Source organism: Bufo gargarizans, chromosome 1 (genome assembly GCF_014858855.1).
Source record: "Bufo gargarizans isolate SCDJY-AF-19 chromosome 1, ASM1485885v1, whole genome shotgun sequence".
Taxonomy (NCBI): domain Eukaryota; kingdom Metazoa; phylum Chordata; class Amphibia; order Anura; family Bufonidae; genus Bufo; species Bufo gargarizans.
In genome coordinates, this window is record NC_058080.1 from 340,744,278 (window position 1) to 340,760,424 (window position 16,147).

Genomic DNA, 16,147 nt, shown 5'->3' on the forward strand with positions numbered 1-16,147 from the left:
GGCATCATGGGAACTTTAACCGAGGGTATGTCAGGCCCAGCACCCATCCTGGTCCAGTCACTACTACCGCACCTACAACAACCCCATTGAGATCAACACCTGTGGGACACAACTCCCAGTCTCGTTATAATGGCAGTGACAACATCCAGTGCCATTCCTGCAAGCAATGGGGCCACATGGCAAGAGAGTGCACCCAGAACCAAAGCCGGCAAGCCTGGAATCAAGCCCGTCAAAATCTGGTACCCTGTGCAGCCGATCACCAATACCAAGCAGAACCAGCAACCCAAGAAGTGGTGTTCAACCTTACCGACGAGCCATTGGGGATACTACACGATGTGATGTCAGTACACGCTACAGATAATCGACAGCCACATCGCCAGACAGTAACCTTGGAGGGGAGAGAAGTACAAGGGCTCTCCGTGACTCAGGGGCCACTTTGACTCTGGTAGCCCCCCATCTGGTTCCAGGTTCAGCACATACAGGCAGATCCGTAGCCGTCCGGGTAGCAGGGGGAGCAATGTACCGATTGCCCACCGCCAAAGTACATTTGAATTGGGGTGTGGGGGAAGGTATGGTGGAGGTGGGATTGATGCATAAACTTCCGGCAGATGTGGTTTTGGGAAACGATCTGGGCAAAATGACCTCCGCTTTTGTGCCTCAAGCCCCTCTCACCGAGGCATATCCGTGCTTGCACCACGGCCCCTTCCACGCACTCTGAGGCTCCGGTAAGAGACAATGTACCCCTTTTGACCCGTGTTCCCTGGGATACCCCGACTAACTTTGGGGCAGAGGTTAAAGTAGACCCGACACTGCAGGTGTATAGAGATAGAGTCACCTCAGATCAGGCAGGTTTAAAGGGGGAGCAGTATGCCTGGGAAAAAGGTTTACTGTACCGTATTGCTGAAAGAGTGGTAGGGGGGTCTGCAAACATCACAACTAGACAGCTGGTAGTACCCCAGAAATACCGACAGGAACTCCTTAGAATTGCGCACGATATTCCGTTATCTGGCCACCTAGGGATGACTCGAACTAGGTACCGTTTAACCCATGCATTCTTCTGGCCAGGTATCTCTAAAGATGTGCGACAGTACTGTCAGACCTGTGACATCTGTCAGAGGGTAGGGAAGAGCGGTGACCGACACAAAGCCAAACTATGCCCCCTTCCCATTATTCAAGAACCGTTCAGCAGAGTGGCGGTAGATATAGTAGGACCTCTGTCAAAACCTAGTCCCTCCGCCAAGAAATACATTTTGACCATTGTAGATTACACCACCAGGTACCCCGAGGCAGTGGCCCTCACTATCCACGCTGAAACTGTGGCCGAGGCCCTGATGAAAGTATTTTCCCGTATGGGGTTCCCTCAAGAGATAATATCCGATAGAGGGACACAGTTTTCAGCCGAAGTGACCCACCAGCTGTGGAAAATATGTTGTATTAAGCTGATTGTAAACTCTGCTTATCACCCACAGTCCAATGGATTATGTGAAAGATTTAATGAAACATTGAAACAGATGCTCCGTACATTTGGAGAGTCCAATAAGGACTGGGAAAGGTTCTTACCCCATTTGCTTTTTTGCGTACTGAGAGGTTTCCCAAGAGTCTACCAGGTTTTCTCCTTTTGAACTGTTGTTTGGGAGAAGGGTGAGGGGGCCCCTAGATTAATTTAGAGAGCATTGGGAGGGGGAGAGCAGTGCAGATGGAGTCCCCATTGTGCCATATGTACTGGAGTTCCGGGACCACTTGTAGGCATTAACCCAGACCGTAAGGGTGAACCTCCGGGCAGCCCAGCAGCACCAGTGCAGATGGTACGATAGGGGAGCCAGGGACCGTAGCTTTCAAGTAGGACAGAAAGTTTTGATTTTAAAACCTGTCCACACTGACAAGCTACAGGCTACCTGGCAGGGCCCATACCAAGTGGTGGAACAGAGATGTGACACCACTTATGTGACCGGCCCCTGCTCGGGGGTAGGGAAGTGACGCATGCTTCATGTGAATATGCTCAAACCCTACCACGAGAGAATAGAGGATGTAGCAGCTATCTGTGCCCCGGCCTCAGAAGATTATGAAAATCTTCCACTGCCTGATTTATTAGAGAAGGAGGATCAGGCAGTGAATCCTACAGGGGTACAGCTGGGGGAGAGGTTAAGTCCCCAGGAGCGGGCCCAGGTACAGGAGTTGATTGCGGCTAAGGGGCCACGTTCTCCAATTTACCAGGGTACACTCCGTTAGCTACACACCGGGTAGAGACTCCAGGGCAGCTACCTATGAGGCAGACTCCATATCGTATCCCTGAAGCAGTAAGTGAACATATGAGGCAGTATCCTGGTCACCGGGTAGGAAGTGGGCAACAGAAGCCCGAACTAGCCAAAATAGAGGCTGTAGCTAAGTGGCCTACCCCCCAGACAAAGACTCAAGTGTTGGCATTCCTAGGTACCGCCGGGTACTACCGCAAATTCGTGCCCAACTACAGTGCCCTGGCCAAATCCCTCACTGACTTGACCCGTAAGAACCTTCCTCGATGGGTCACCTGGGCCCCAGAGTGTCATCAGGCATTTCAACAGCTCAAGACTGCTTTAACCAATGCACCGGTACTGACTGCGCCTGATACAACTAAACGATTTCTTGTCCACACAGGCGCTTCAATATTTGGATTGGGTGCAGTACTGAGCCAAGTTGGAACCGATGGCGGAGAGTTATTACCAATAGAAGTAAGCTACGCCGCCATTGAGAAAGAATGCCTCACCGTGGTGTGGGCCCTCAAAAAGCTGAAGTCCTATTTGTACGGACAACCATTCTCATTGCTCACAGATCACAACCCGTTGGTATGGCTGAACAGGGTGTCAGGAGACAATGCCCGGCTGCTGCGCTGGAGTTTGGTGCTCCAGCCGTTTGACTTTACCATTCACTACCGCCCTGGGAAACCCGCCGACGGGTTATCCAGACAAACTGAACTTGAAAAGTGAGCGCTCCTCCGGACATCCCCAAGCCGATCCGTTGGGTTAAGACTGTGTATGCCGGCTTGGTTCTGGGGGAGCATTGTGGCAAACATCACCACTTATAGAATGTCTTTGTATACTTTGTACAAACCGGATTCCAAAAAAGTTGGGACACTATACAAATCGTGAATAAAAACTGAATGCAATGATGTGGAGGTGCCAACTTCTAATATTTTATTCAGAATAGAACATAAATCACAGAACAAAAGTTTAAACTGAGAAAATGTACCATTTTAAGGGAAAAATATGTTGAATCAGAATTTCATGGTGTCAACAAATCCCCAAAAAGTTGGGACAAGGCCATTTTCACCACTGTGTGGCATCTCCCCTTCTTCTTACAACACTCAACAGAGGTCTGGGGACCGAGGAGACCAGTTTCTCAAGTTTAGAAATAGGAATGCTCTCCCATTCTTGTCTAATACAGGCCTCTAACTGTTCAATCGTCTTGGGCCTTCTTTGTTGCACCTTCCTCTTTATGATGCGCCAAATGTTCTCTATAGGTGAAAGATCTGGACTGCAGACTGGCCATTTCAGTACCTGGATCCTTCTCCTACGCAGCCATGAAGTTGTGATTGATGTAGAATGTGGTCTGGCATTATCTTGTTAAAAAATGCAGGGTCTTCCCTGAAAGAGATGACGTCTGGATGAGAGCATATGTTGTTCTAGAACCTGAATATATTTTTCTGCATTGATGGTGCCTTTCCAGACATGCAAGCTGCCCATGCCACACGCACTCATGCAACCCCATACCATCAGAGATGCAGGCTTCTGAACTGAGCGTTGATAAGAACTTGGGTTGTCCTTGTCCTCTTTGGTCCGGATAAGATGGCGTCCCAGATTTCCAAAAAGAACTTCGAATCGTGACTCGTCTGACCACAGAACAGTCTTCCATTTTGCCACACTCCATTTTAAATGATCCTTGGCCCAGTGAAAACGCCTGAGTTTGTGGATCTTGCTTAGAAATGGCTTCTTCTTTGCACTGTAGAGTTTCAGCTGGCAACGGCAGATGGCACGGTGGATTGTGTTCACTTACAATGGTTTCTGGAAGTATTCCTGAGCTCATTCTGTGATTTCCTTTACAGTAGCATTCCTGTTTCTGGTGCAGTTTCGTTTAAGGGCCTGGAGATCACGGGCATCCAGTATGGTTTTACGACCTTGACCCTTACGCACAGAGATTCTTACGCCTTCTGTTGATTTTTTTATTTACACACTACACCAGTGCACGTCCTGCTGAATCGCAATCGCAAACTCTAATAGTAATCGTTCGCTGCAGCTGCGCCGGCACTACTGACCTCAGTGTCAGACAGCCGTCTACTCTATAATGAGAGTCACAACTCACAGATGGGGGCGGCGTTCGGACCCAGCGGACTCGCGGACGCGGAGGCAGAGCGTGCAGGGCTTGACGTCACGGTCGTCAACAAGTAAAGCTGTGCTGCTGCGTGCCTGGTTCCCGCCTGAACAGACTTTGCAAACTGCTGCGCTGCGAAGTGCCACAAGTGAGTAGTGTGAGTGATAGACTAACTGAGTGCCTTCAGTGTTCTCTCTGCTTTTGGACCTGTCCTGCGTGCTGCGTCACTCTGCTAGGCTAGCTACTAGTGACTTCTTAGACTGTGTTGTGATTGTGAGCCAGCGGCTGTCTGTGCCCTCAGCCTGGCCCTGACCTCAACTGGCTGTCTTCTACAGGTGCCCACTGTCTAGGGCTAGATGGCCTAGCCCCAGCTTGGACTGTCAGGAGAGGAGGAGGACTGGAGAGTGGAGACAGGAGTGGACTCACTCAGTCGACTGTGGCATTGCAACCTCTGAACTCTGCCTGAAAAAGTAAGAATAAAAAGTTTTAAAAAAAAGTATGTACCCATATATCCCCACTACCTCGCCTTATGGCCTGCCCTGAGCCCTCCCTCCTTCTTGGTTTGCGCCCAGCCCCTCATCAACCTGTCCCTGATATGGTTACCCCTATAACTTAGGGTATCATGGTACATTATACAGGGGTAATATAACTAAGGACCCCTGTATAATGTCCCCACTCCCCTGATGGCACTGAGTCCTCCTCAGTTATATTACCCTTGTATAATGTACCCTGATGATACCCCTTAGTTATATTACCCATAATGTCCCCTGACTGATACCCCTCAGTTATATAACTTAGGGTAATCAGGGTACATTATACAGGGGGTAATATAACCAAGGGGTGTCAGTGTACATTATACAGGGGGTAATATAACTTATATTACCACCGTTCCACTGTATAATGCCTGATAGGCCTACGGAGTTATATTACCCTTGTATAATTATGTACCCGGATACCCCTTAGTTATATGATCTCGGCGGGGTCATATAACTAAGGGGTATCAGGGTACATTTATTATACATGGGTAATATAACTCAGGAGGCCTATCAGGCATTATACGGTGGTATTATAGCTTACATTACCCCTGTATAATGTCCCATCATAGCCCTCCTCAGTTATATTACCAATACCCTTGTATAATGTACCCTGATACCCCTCAGTTATATTACCCCTGTGTAATGTACCCTGATATCCATTAGTTATATAATATAACTAAGGGTTATCAGGGTGCATTATACAGGGGAAACATAACTGAGGAGTGCTATCCTTATCAGGGACGTAATACAGGGGTAATGAAAGCTATATTACTAGGCGGCGCAGGCGAGTGACGTCAGTGAGTGAGCGCCGCCCGCCCGCACTGCCTGCTGTTAGGCCTCGTTCACACTTCAGTGTTTGGTCAGTGATTTCCATCAGTGATTTGTGAGCCAAAACCAGAAGTGGAGCCTCCACAGACATGAGGTAGAAGAGAAAGATCTGCTCCTGTTCTGTGTTTAGAGTTGCACCTGGTTTTGGCTCACAAATCACTGATGGAATTCACTGACTAAACACTGAAGTGTGAACGAGGCCTTACCGTTGCCGGAGCTAAGACAGAGTAAGGTATCCAAATCCAATCCAAGTAAAGAGATCAGCAATGTCAATGATTAAAGTTACTGATTAGTTTATAAATGTACTCCTGTGAGCATCGGGGAGGGGTATCTGTGGATGGCACTGGGGGGGGCCCATAAAATTATTTTTGCTATGGGGCCCATGCATTTCTAGCTACGCCCCTGTACAGAGGGATCTGCTACAGAGGGATCTGGATAGATTAGAGGCTTGGGCAGAGAAATGGCAGATGAGGTTTAACACTGACAAATGTAAGGTTATACACATAGGAAGGAATAATGAAAGTCACCAGAACATAAATAGTAAAACACTGGGTAATACTGACATGGAAAAGGACCTAGGAATTTTAGTGAACAGCAAACTTAGCTGTAAAAACCAGTGTCAAGAAGCTGCTGCCAAGGCCAATAGGATAATGGTTTGCATCAAAAGGGGCATAGACGCCCGTGATGAGAACATAGTCCTGCCACTTTACAAATCACAGACCACACATGGAGTACTGTGTACAGTTCTGGGCTCCTGTGAACAAGGCAGACATACTGTAGCAGACCTGGAGAGGGTTCAGAGTAGGGTAACTAAAGTAATAACTGGAATGGAGGGACTACAGTACCCTGAAAGATTATCAACATTAGGGTTATTCACTTTAGAAAAAAGACGACTGAAGGGAGGTTTAATTACTATGTATAAATATAGCAACGGACAGTACAGAGATCTCTCCCATCATCTATTTATCCCCAGGATTGTGACGGGGGGGACATCCTCTGCGTCTGGTGGAAAGAAGGTTTATACACAAACATAGAAGAGGATTCTTTACAGTAAGAGCAGTGAGACTATGGAACTCTCTGCCTGAGGAGGTGGTGATAGTAAGTTCACAAAAAGAGTTCAAGAGGGGCCTGGATGTATTTCTGGAGCGTAATAATATTACAGGCTATAGCTACTAGAGATGCGTCGTTGATCCAGGGAGTTATTCTATTGCCTGATTGGAGTCGGGATGGAATTTTTTTCCCCTTAAGTGGGGAAAATTGGCTTCTCTCTTTTTTTTTTGCCTTCCTCTGGATCAACTTGCAGGATAACCAGCTGAACTGGATGGACAGATGTCTTTTTTCGGCCTTAGGGCACTTTCACACTTGCGTTAAACTTTTCCGGTATTGAGTATCCTAAGGCCTCATGCACACGACCGTTGTTCTGGTCCGCATTCGAGCCGCAGTTTTTGCGGCTCATGGGCTCATGGGCGAACCCATTTACTTCAATAGGGCTGCAAAAGATGCGGAGAGCACTCCGTGTGCTGTCTGTATCCGTTGCTCCGGGCCCTTAAACGACACTGCACCACAAACCGGAATGCTACTGTAAAGGAAATCACAGTATGGGCTCAGGAATACTTCCAGCAACCATTGTCAGTGAACACAATCCACCGTGCCATCCGCCGTTGCCAGCTGAAACTCTACAGTGCAGAGAAGAAGCCATTTCTAAGCAAGATCCACAAGCTCAGGCGTTTTAACTGGGCCAGGGATCATTTAAAATGGAGTGTGGCTAAATGGAAGACTGTTCTGTGGTCAGACGAGTCATGATTCGAAGTTCTTTTTGGAAATCTGGGACGCCATGTCTTCCGGACCAAAGAGGACAAGGACAACCCAAGTTGTTATCAACGCTCAGTTCAGAAGCCTGCATTTCTGATGGTATGGGGTTGCATGAGTGCGTGTGGCATGGGCCGCTTGCATGTCTGGAAAGGCACCATCAATGCAGAAAAATATATTCAGGTTCTAGAACAACATATGCTCCCATCCAGATGTCATCTCTTTCAGGGAAGACCCTGCATTTTTCAACAAGATAATGCCAGACCACATTCTGCATCAATCACAACTTCATGGCTGCGTAGGAGAAGGATCCGGGTACTGAAATGGCCAGTCTGCAGTCCAGATCTTTCACCTATAGAGAACATTTGGCGCATCATAAAGAGGAAGGTGCAACAAAGAAGGCCCAAGACGATTGAACAGTTAGAGGCCTGTATTAGACAAGAATGGGAGAGCATTCCTATTTCTAAACTTGAGAAACTGGTCTCCTCGGTCCCCAGACATCTGTTGAGTGTTGTAAGAAGAAGGGGAGATGCCACACAGTGGTGAAAATGGCCTTGTCCCAACTTTTTGGGGATTTGTTGACACCATGAAATTCTTATTCAACATATGTTTCCCTTTAAATGGTACATTTTCTCAGTTTAAACTTTTGTTCCGTGATTTATGTTCTATTCTGAATAAAAAGTTGGCACCTCCACATCATTGCAATCAGTTTTTATTCACGATTGGTATAGAGTCCCAACTTTTTGGGAATCCGGTTTGTACAATGCTGGTGGACGTGACTTAAGGACCAGTGCCGTACATGTACAGCAGGCTAATCGGGCGGGTGCAGGAGCTGCGCCTGACAGATCAGCGGCACAAACCTGGCAGTCACTGATAGCCGGACCCCTGCTGCATACGCTGGCATCAATGAAAACAATCAAAGCTAACGAGGCATGCAGAGGTACATGTGTCCTCCGCTTCCCATTGGGTCCTCGCGCTGCAGTGGTGGAGACCTGATCGCAGAGAAGGCAGCCCGATGCCTTCCATATTCATCGGGGCTTGCCTTCAACAGAAGTCTGTGAGATCCAGCCCTTTAGGCTGGATCTCACAGCCGCTGGAGATAATGACGTTTTCCTGTAAATAAAAATTGATTAAAATGTCAAATATTCCTTTAATCCCTTCAGGACCCTGAGATTTTCCATTTGTGCATTTTCGTTTTTCACTCCCTGCCTTTGTTGTGGAAATTTTATTAGGATGTGTTTCTAATATATTGTGTATTGTCATCATGTCTCTTAGTGTTAGGGTAAACCATTGGAGTGGATATCTTCCTGTGTATGTCCTGTCACAGCTGCTGGGCGCAGAGGTCTTCGTCGGCGTATGGTCCATGTGCTAAGCACTGGGCTGGGGGAGATTGATGTGTTCAGCAGAGCAGTGTTTTCTTGGCTGATGTATGGATGCCAGCTAGGGCCCTTGCGCAAGACGCAGCTTTATTGGCTTGGTGTGGATGCATTTGTTAAGAGAACAATATATGAAAGGAACATGCGTTTGTTGTCTCTAGTGTGACTGATCAGCCGCTGGAGATAATGACGTTGTCCTGTAAATAAACATGCATGAGGATCATAGTAACTTTATCTGGCATTGATCACTGAGCAAGGCTGGATAAAGTTAACTCCAGTGGTTATAGAATACATATGTGATATGTTATTCTAAATGATGGTATCTTGTCTTCCTATGTCATCACTTCCTGTATGTCATCACTTAATGAATCCTTGTTACATTAAGTAAGTGGTCGGTGATGGGCCACCCCTGTTCTATTATTACACCTTTTGTGAGTAAACAGTAAAAAGGTACAGACTGGGTGGGAGCAAGGGAGTTGCTCAGCAGAACTGACCATGAAAACACCTTTGTCTGACTGTGGTTGAGAGATTTGCCTGTCCTTACACAAAGTCTGATGAGAGCAGATTTCTACTATTAATATTTCTATAACAGATGGCGAGCTTGGAAAGATTCAACAGATTTTTTTCTCTTTACAGCAGGTAAAATGGGAGAGAAAAGTAAACTGTCGTTTTGTCTGCTGCGTCAGAGAAAATTTCTGCTTGTTAAAAGAAAGTTTTTTGCTCTATTTGTGTAAGGATAAGGTAAGTTCTTTTCCATTGTGTAGTTTTTGGTGGATCTGAGTATGTGTGTGCTGAGCAGTACATTAGAGACAGCATTTAAAGAGTATTTTTATATTGTTAGCCTGTAAATCACCCGCAGAGTGGAGATTTGCTCTGGTTTCGGTGGTGGGGAACTGGGAATATATAAACTGTTTTGTTTGGTTTTCCTATTGCTGGATATTGTAGATACCATTTTATTTTCCTTTGTATGTGTGAAGGCCATGTGGGTTTGTCGGCAATTTTATTTTCCTTTGTGTGTGTGAAGGCCATGTGTGTTTGTCGGCCATCTTTTATGTCCTTTGTGTGTGTGAAGACATGAGGTTTTGTCAGCCATCTTGGTTAGTTTGGTGCTGCAGGTTTTAACAAGGAATTCATTTAAGTCTGAGCTGGTTCATTTTTAGTTTTGGTGTCTATGGAAAGCAATTTGGTTGTTTTTGTCTTAAATGTCAGTTTTGTCCAGAATAGTTATCTTGTCTTTTTGTAACCTTTCTATGTTCAGTTTGATTTTGTGTTGGTAAGTTTTGTGCTGGATATCAGTTGAGTGTTTGGTTATGGTATAGCTCAGTGACTAGTCTGATACAGGAATCATTGTGTGAGCATTAGTGGCAGTTTAGCGGTGGAATTGTCCTATAGTTGATGATTCTGCTTAATGCTTGTATATCTGTGGCTGTTACATTGAATTGCAGACTTGTTTGGCATAATGAATACAGGTACTACAGTGTAGAAAGGAGGTGCTTGTAGTTCTGTGCCAAAAGTATTGGGACAACTCCTAGAAATTTGTACCAGTGTTTTGTTTCCTTGTGCAATGGAAAGTATTTTTAAAGAAGTTGCAAAGTTGAAGGACACGGCGGCCATTATTCAAGCTATGCAGGGATCTATTGATCTATGGCTGCAGGCTCAGAATTGTGTAGCAAACCTGATTGGTACCAAAAAATGGCGCAAAAGGAAAGCCAAGTATGCTCTGATTTTTGCTCCTGGGTGGATAGCGGATAAATATCAGGAGTCTGGTAGGCTGAAGCTGAGTTTGGAAGGAGAAGTGGAAGATTTAAAAGTGGAAATTGTTAAATTGAGAACTCTTGTCCAGCATGCAGCTGAAGCTAGCGCTAATTATGAATGTACTGTGAGGTGTAATACTGAGCTGCGCAAGCAGAATAAATGGCTGTCTGAAAGCCTGACGCACGCACAGAATGATGTAAGGGAATTGTCTGCTCTCTGCAGGAGGACAGAAGATAAACATTCTCAGTGCTTAGAGCAGCCAGAGTCATTGAAGCAACCGTTAGAGAGTAATGTGTCTAGGATTAGAGGAGATGTATGGGCTGTAAGTATGGAGAAGTCTGAGGACTGTGGGTCACATAGTGGATCCGACTCAGAGATGGAGATGGACAATGTGTCTGGCCCTGGAGTTGGAAGTATTAACACAATGCCAGAAGATTCCTCAAATGAGTCTGTGGTAAGTGGACTCAATATAGATAGCAGTGTGGGATCTAGTCATGCTGGGATGGTTAATGTTGTGCACCAAGTCAAATCACCATGTGCCCAGACAAGGTATTGTGCAGGTAGGCAAGCTATTAATTGTTTTGCATGCAGGAAATCTGGGCACATTGCACGATATTGCGACGTTGCTAATGGCAACAGACACAGGCATGTTAAGTGCCCGAGAACCACACCTAGAAGTGAAGTGGTTTATTCAGCAAGGTGGGGTAATGCTCCCAGACATGGTTCTTTGCAACGGTATAGAACCCAGGGACAGCCAAGGTCTTTGATCAAGGAAGCAGATTTTAAATCACAATATGAACGGTTAAAATGTAAAGCTCAGAGAGGAAAGAGATCAATTCCTGGAATTCAGTATAATTTCAAATTTTGTGTGCCAGAGAAGGGTAAATTAAAATATGTTCCCTTCCTCTGAAAAAAACGGTTCTGGGACCTTGTAATGTTAAATCCTGTTTCTTTGGTAAAATAAATCTGAAGTTTTCTATGTTGTTTTTTCTCTCCTTTTTACAGGTCTTCTTTTACTAATCAATTTTTATTTTTCGGTTTTATTGTTGTAATCAAGTTTTTCGTTTTTCATATTTTGGTATCTTTTTTAGTTTTATTTTCAGTTATTTTTGTCTATTTTTGTTTGGGTATTTCTTTGATTAATTTATATTTAAGTTTTTTCTGCAGTTCTTTACTCAATCTTAACATACTTTTTTCCTTCTATTACTCTTTTCCAAGTGACGGTTCTACACACCAGGACTCTTCTCTCTTTAACAACCAGAGGTTAACCCCGTATTTATTCTTACTTTATCAGCAGGAGATTGACTGGAGGAGCCACATTGAGCTGGAGAAAAGCATGTCTCATTTATTGGCTAGCCGTTGCTGGCCAAACACAGGCATAGATCAGCTGTGTGTATAGCTCTTTAGGAGGCATACTGGGAATCCAGAAAAAGGAGCTCTGACTTAAAGGCCCTGTGGGAGTGGAAATAGCATTGAGAGTAGCAATAGGTCGCTCTCAGTGCCGAGATTTCTAAGTGTCCGACATAGGCTGAGTAAAAGTCGGGGTCAGACAGACGTACCGTAAGAATGAGCCGGGCGCTTCCCTCCGTGTACGGTCAAAAGGGGGTTCCTGGACGTAGGCAACACTGGTAAGGCTTGGTTAACCAAGGATGGGTTGTGGCAGATCCATTTTCGGAGGGGGGGGGGATAGTCCCTTCGTGAGGTCAGATGGCTGCTCAGTACATGAGATCTAGTTATGAATGGGAAGGGATTTAGGGGGTCATTATTTCAGAGGACTTAAAGGTAGGCAGACAATGTCATAGAGCAGCAGGAAATGCTAGCAGAATGCTTGGGTGTATAGAGAGAGGAATTACCAGTAGAAAGAGGGAGGTGCTCATGCCGCTCTACAGAGCACTAGTGAGACCTCATTTGGAGTATTGTGCGCAGTACTGGAGACCATGGGCCAGATTTATCATTAGCTCAAGTCAGAATAATGGAGTGAAAAAGTCGCAAATTTTTGTGCAATCGCTTAAACTGCGCAAAAATTCGCGACTTTCTTCTGCTCTGCACTATGCTCGCCAGTTTTCTGAAAGTGGGCGTGTTTTCTTATGTAAATGAATCTATAGACAGATTTACTATTGGGACTATTTAAAAAGTCGCAAAAAAGTCGCAATTTCACTCCAGTGAGGACCATGCTTACCTTATGAGACTTTTTAATAGAACATGCGACTTTTTCATAAAAACGTGCGACTTTTTAGTAAAGATGTGCGACTTTTGTGAAGCTGCTTACTGACGGATAAACTGCTACCGTCAAACCACATTTATTGCAGTCTTAAAGGGCCGATCATAAATCTGACTTGGCTAAAACTGACTTTAGCCATATGTTAAAGTGGAGTGAGCTGTCAGAGTCGTGATAAATCTGGCCCCATATCTCCAGAAGGATATTGATACTTTGGAGAGAGTTCAGAAAAAACTAGTACATGGATTGCAGGATAAAACTTATCAGGAAAGATTGAAGGACTTTAACATGTATACCTTGGAAGAAAGACGAGACAGAGGGGATATGATAGAAAATTTTAAATACATAAAGGGAATCAACAAGGTAAAAGAGGAGAGAATATTTAAAAGAAGAAAAACTGCTACAAGAGGACATAGTTTTAAATTAGAGGGGCAAAGGTTTACAAGTAATATCAGAGTATTACAAAGTATTACTTTACTGAGAGAGTAGTGGATGCATGGAATAGCCTTCCTGCAGAAGTGGTAGCTGCAAATACAGTGAAGGAGTTTAAAGGGGTATTCCCATCTTGCTACTTCATCCTCAATTGCTGCCAGCTAGCGGTTCACTTCCTGGTTTTCTGCTGCTAAGGCTGGGCGGGATTAGGCAGTTTGAGTGAAGGCCGGCCACGCCCACTTATGACATCACACTGATAACTCAGTCCTTGCATGCTAGTTCATGTGAGGAGTATGACTCATCAGTCTGGCAGCCTGCAGTGTCTGTGAAGCCCCTCCCCCTGCTGGGGAATCATCAGAGAGCCATGTGAAGTGAGTTCAGTGTACAGTAACACGTGGCTCTTCTGCAGAGTTTTACACACAAAATCTCAGTCTGATCTTTTACAAACCAATTCTGTGCATCAAAAACTATAATTCCATATTATACATTAGCTTAAAAGCTTGACCATCCTCCGTCCACCAGCACTGATGCAGATTTGTTTCCATTACAGCTGTACTCCAGTTGTGTATAAACCTTACACTATGTATCTTTATAGATGCATATACAGCTCAGCTACATGTGTCTTCTCCAGTCCCCTAACATCACTTTATTCTACTCCCCCACTAGCACTGTGTCTGAAAAGCTTCATATACAGTTCTGCTACATCTGTCTGTTTATCTCTTAAACCAGCACTGTGTCAGAACAGCCGCATATTCAGCTCTGCTACATCAGTTTCTCTCTTCTACCAGCATTGATACTGACCTGCCACATATACAGCTTTGCTACATCTGTCTATTCCCTTCCCGATTAGAACTGTGTCTGAACAGCAGTGTATTCAGCTCTGCTACATCAGTTTCTCTCTTCCACCAGCATTAATGCTGACCCGCCACATATACAGCTCTACTACATCTGTCTATTCCGTTCCCCACTAGAGCTATGGCTGAACAGCAGCATATTCAGCTCTGCTACATCCATCAGCCCCCCATATGCCTCCATCAGCTTCCTCATATGCCTCAAACAGCCCCCATATGCCTCCAACAGCCCCTATATGCCTCTATAAGCCCCCATATGCCTCCATAAGCCCCCATAAGCCCCCATATGCCCCCATATGCCTCCATAAGCCCCCATATGCCTCCATAAGCCCCAATGTACCTCCATCAGCCCAAGTGCCTCCATCAGCCCCATAGTGCCCCCATTGTGTCCCATTAGCCCCCATTATGTCTCCATCAGCCCCCTTTATGCCTCCATCAGCCCCCATTGTGCCTCCATCAGCCCCATTGTGCCTCCATCAAGCTCCTTTATGCCTCCATCAGCCCCATTGTCCCTCCATCAGCCCCATTGTGCCTCCATCAGCCCCCATTGTGCCTCCATCAGCCCCCATTGTGCCTCAATCAGCACCCCCCAGTGCCTCCATCAGCCCCCAATCATTGGTGGAATTGGTGGTGCAGGTAAACAAAACTCACCCCTTCTGAAGTTGTGTCCCGTTCCTCCACTGGCTCTCCAACGCTGTCCGGACGTCTCTTCCTCCCACAAACTGTTTGGGCGGCCGCATATGCACTAAACTATCTTCCTTTGTGCTGCATTGGAGCCGCGGCACGAAGGAAGATTGATCTGCGCATGCCCGGCCGCGCGACATGTGCGCTCCTGGAAACTAAGTGGCCGGCCATGGGAAGCTCTGCGCAAGCACGGCCCATGGATGCGGTCGGCGATCAGTGGCCGTATCCATGGGCAACGAATATAAACTATAGAATGTGATTTTTTCTATTTTTTTAAGAAAACAGATTCCCAGACTCTGCCTGCTGCCCTGTGCACACAGCAGCATGGAGCTTACCATGGCAGCCAAGGTTTCAGTAGTGTCCTGGCTGCCATGGTAACCGATCAGAGCCCCGAGATTTCACTGCTGGGGCTCCCGAAAGCTGCCACTACCACCAATTAAGAGGGGAGAAGGGGAACCTGTGGCCACTGCCACCAATGACTTTAATACTGGGGGGTTTGGGGGGGTGCACTGCGCCACCAATGATTATAATTTGTAATACTGGGGTTGAGGGGGCACACTACACCACCAATATAGATTACTAACCTTTTAATACAAATATAGGTGGCAGAATCACATACCCGGCATCCGACCTCTATGACACCTGATGGGTTTATTGCAGATCACAGCGCCTTGTCATAGAGGTCGGGTGCCGGGTATGTGATTCTGCCGCTGGCACCCGCCAGCTATATTTGTATTAAAAGGTTAGTTATCTTCATTGGTGGCGCAGTGGCCACAGCCCTTCTTCTCCTCTTCCCCTCTCTCTTCTCATTGGTGGCAGCTCCTGCAGCGGCACAATAGGGAGGTAGAGACTCTCTTCTTCTCCACTGTGCTGCTGAGGAGAACATAACGTGTGCTGAAAGCAGCGCGCGCCATGATCTCTGATACTACGCAGTAGCACAGCCTAGAATCGGTAAATTAGAAATCCCGGTATTGATCTGGGTACAAGAGTATCGAATGGGTATCGATAATTCGATACCCGGTGCAACCCTAACTGTCACTGATAAGAATGAGAAGGGGCATGGAAATTAGATGGCACTCATAAGAACAGCAGGGATAACAAAGAAGAGCCCAGGGAACATGCTAATATGAGCAGACAAACTCCTAATTTGAGATAGAAATTGGGAGTTCGGATTGTAGCCCCATGAGATGTGTATGTAGATGTAATAAGTTGGCATTCTAAAAGGTGGTGGTGCTCGTATCCAGGGTTGCATTCCCATACTTTCAAGAAATGGAACAGCATGAGAAGTCCACAGAGTGGCCCAATGACACAGTG

The 16,147-nt window shown here is 46.0% G+C and overlaps 1 protein-coding gene across 6 annotated transcripts in view; it reads right to left on the bottom strand.

The window, feature by feature from the left end:
- NFIC (nuclear factor I C) overlaps window positions 1–16,147 on the bottom strand; it is an 834,580-nt gene that overhangs the window by 530,132 nt on the left and 288,301 nt on the right. The window lies entirely within an intron of this gene.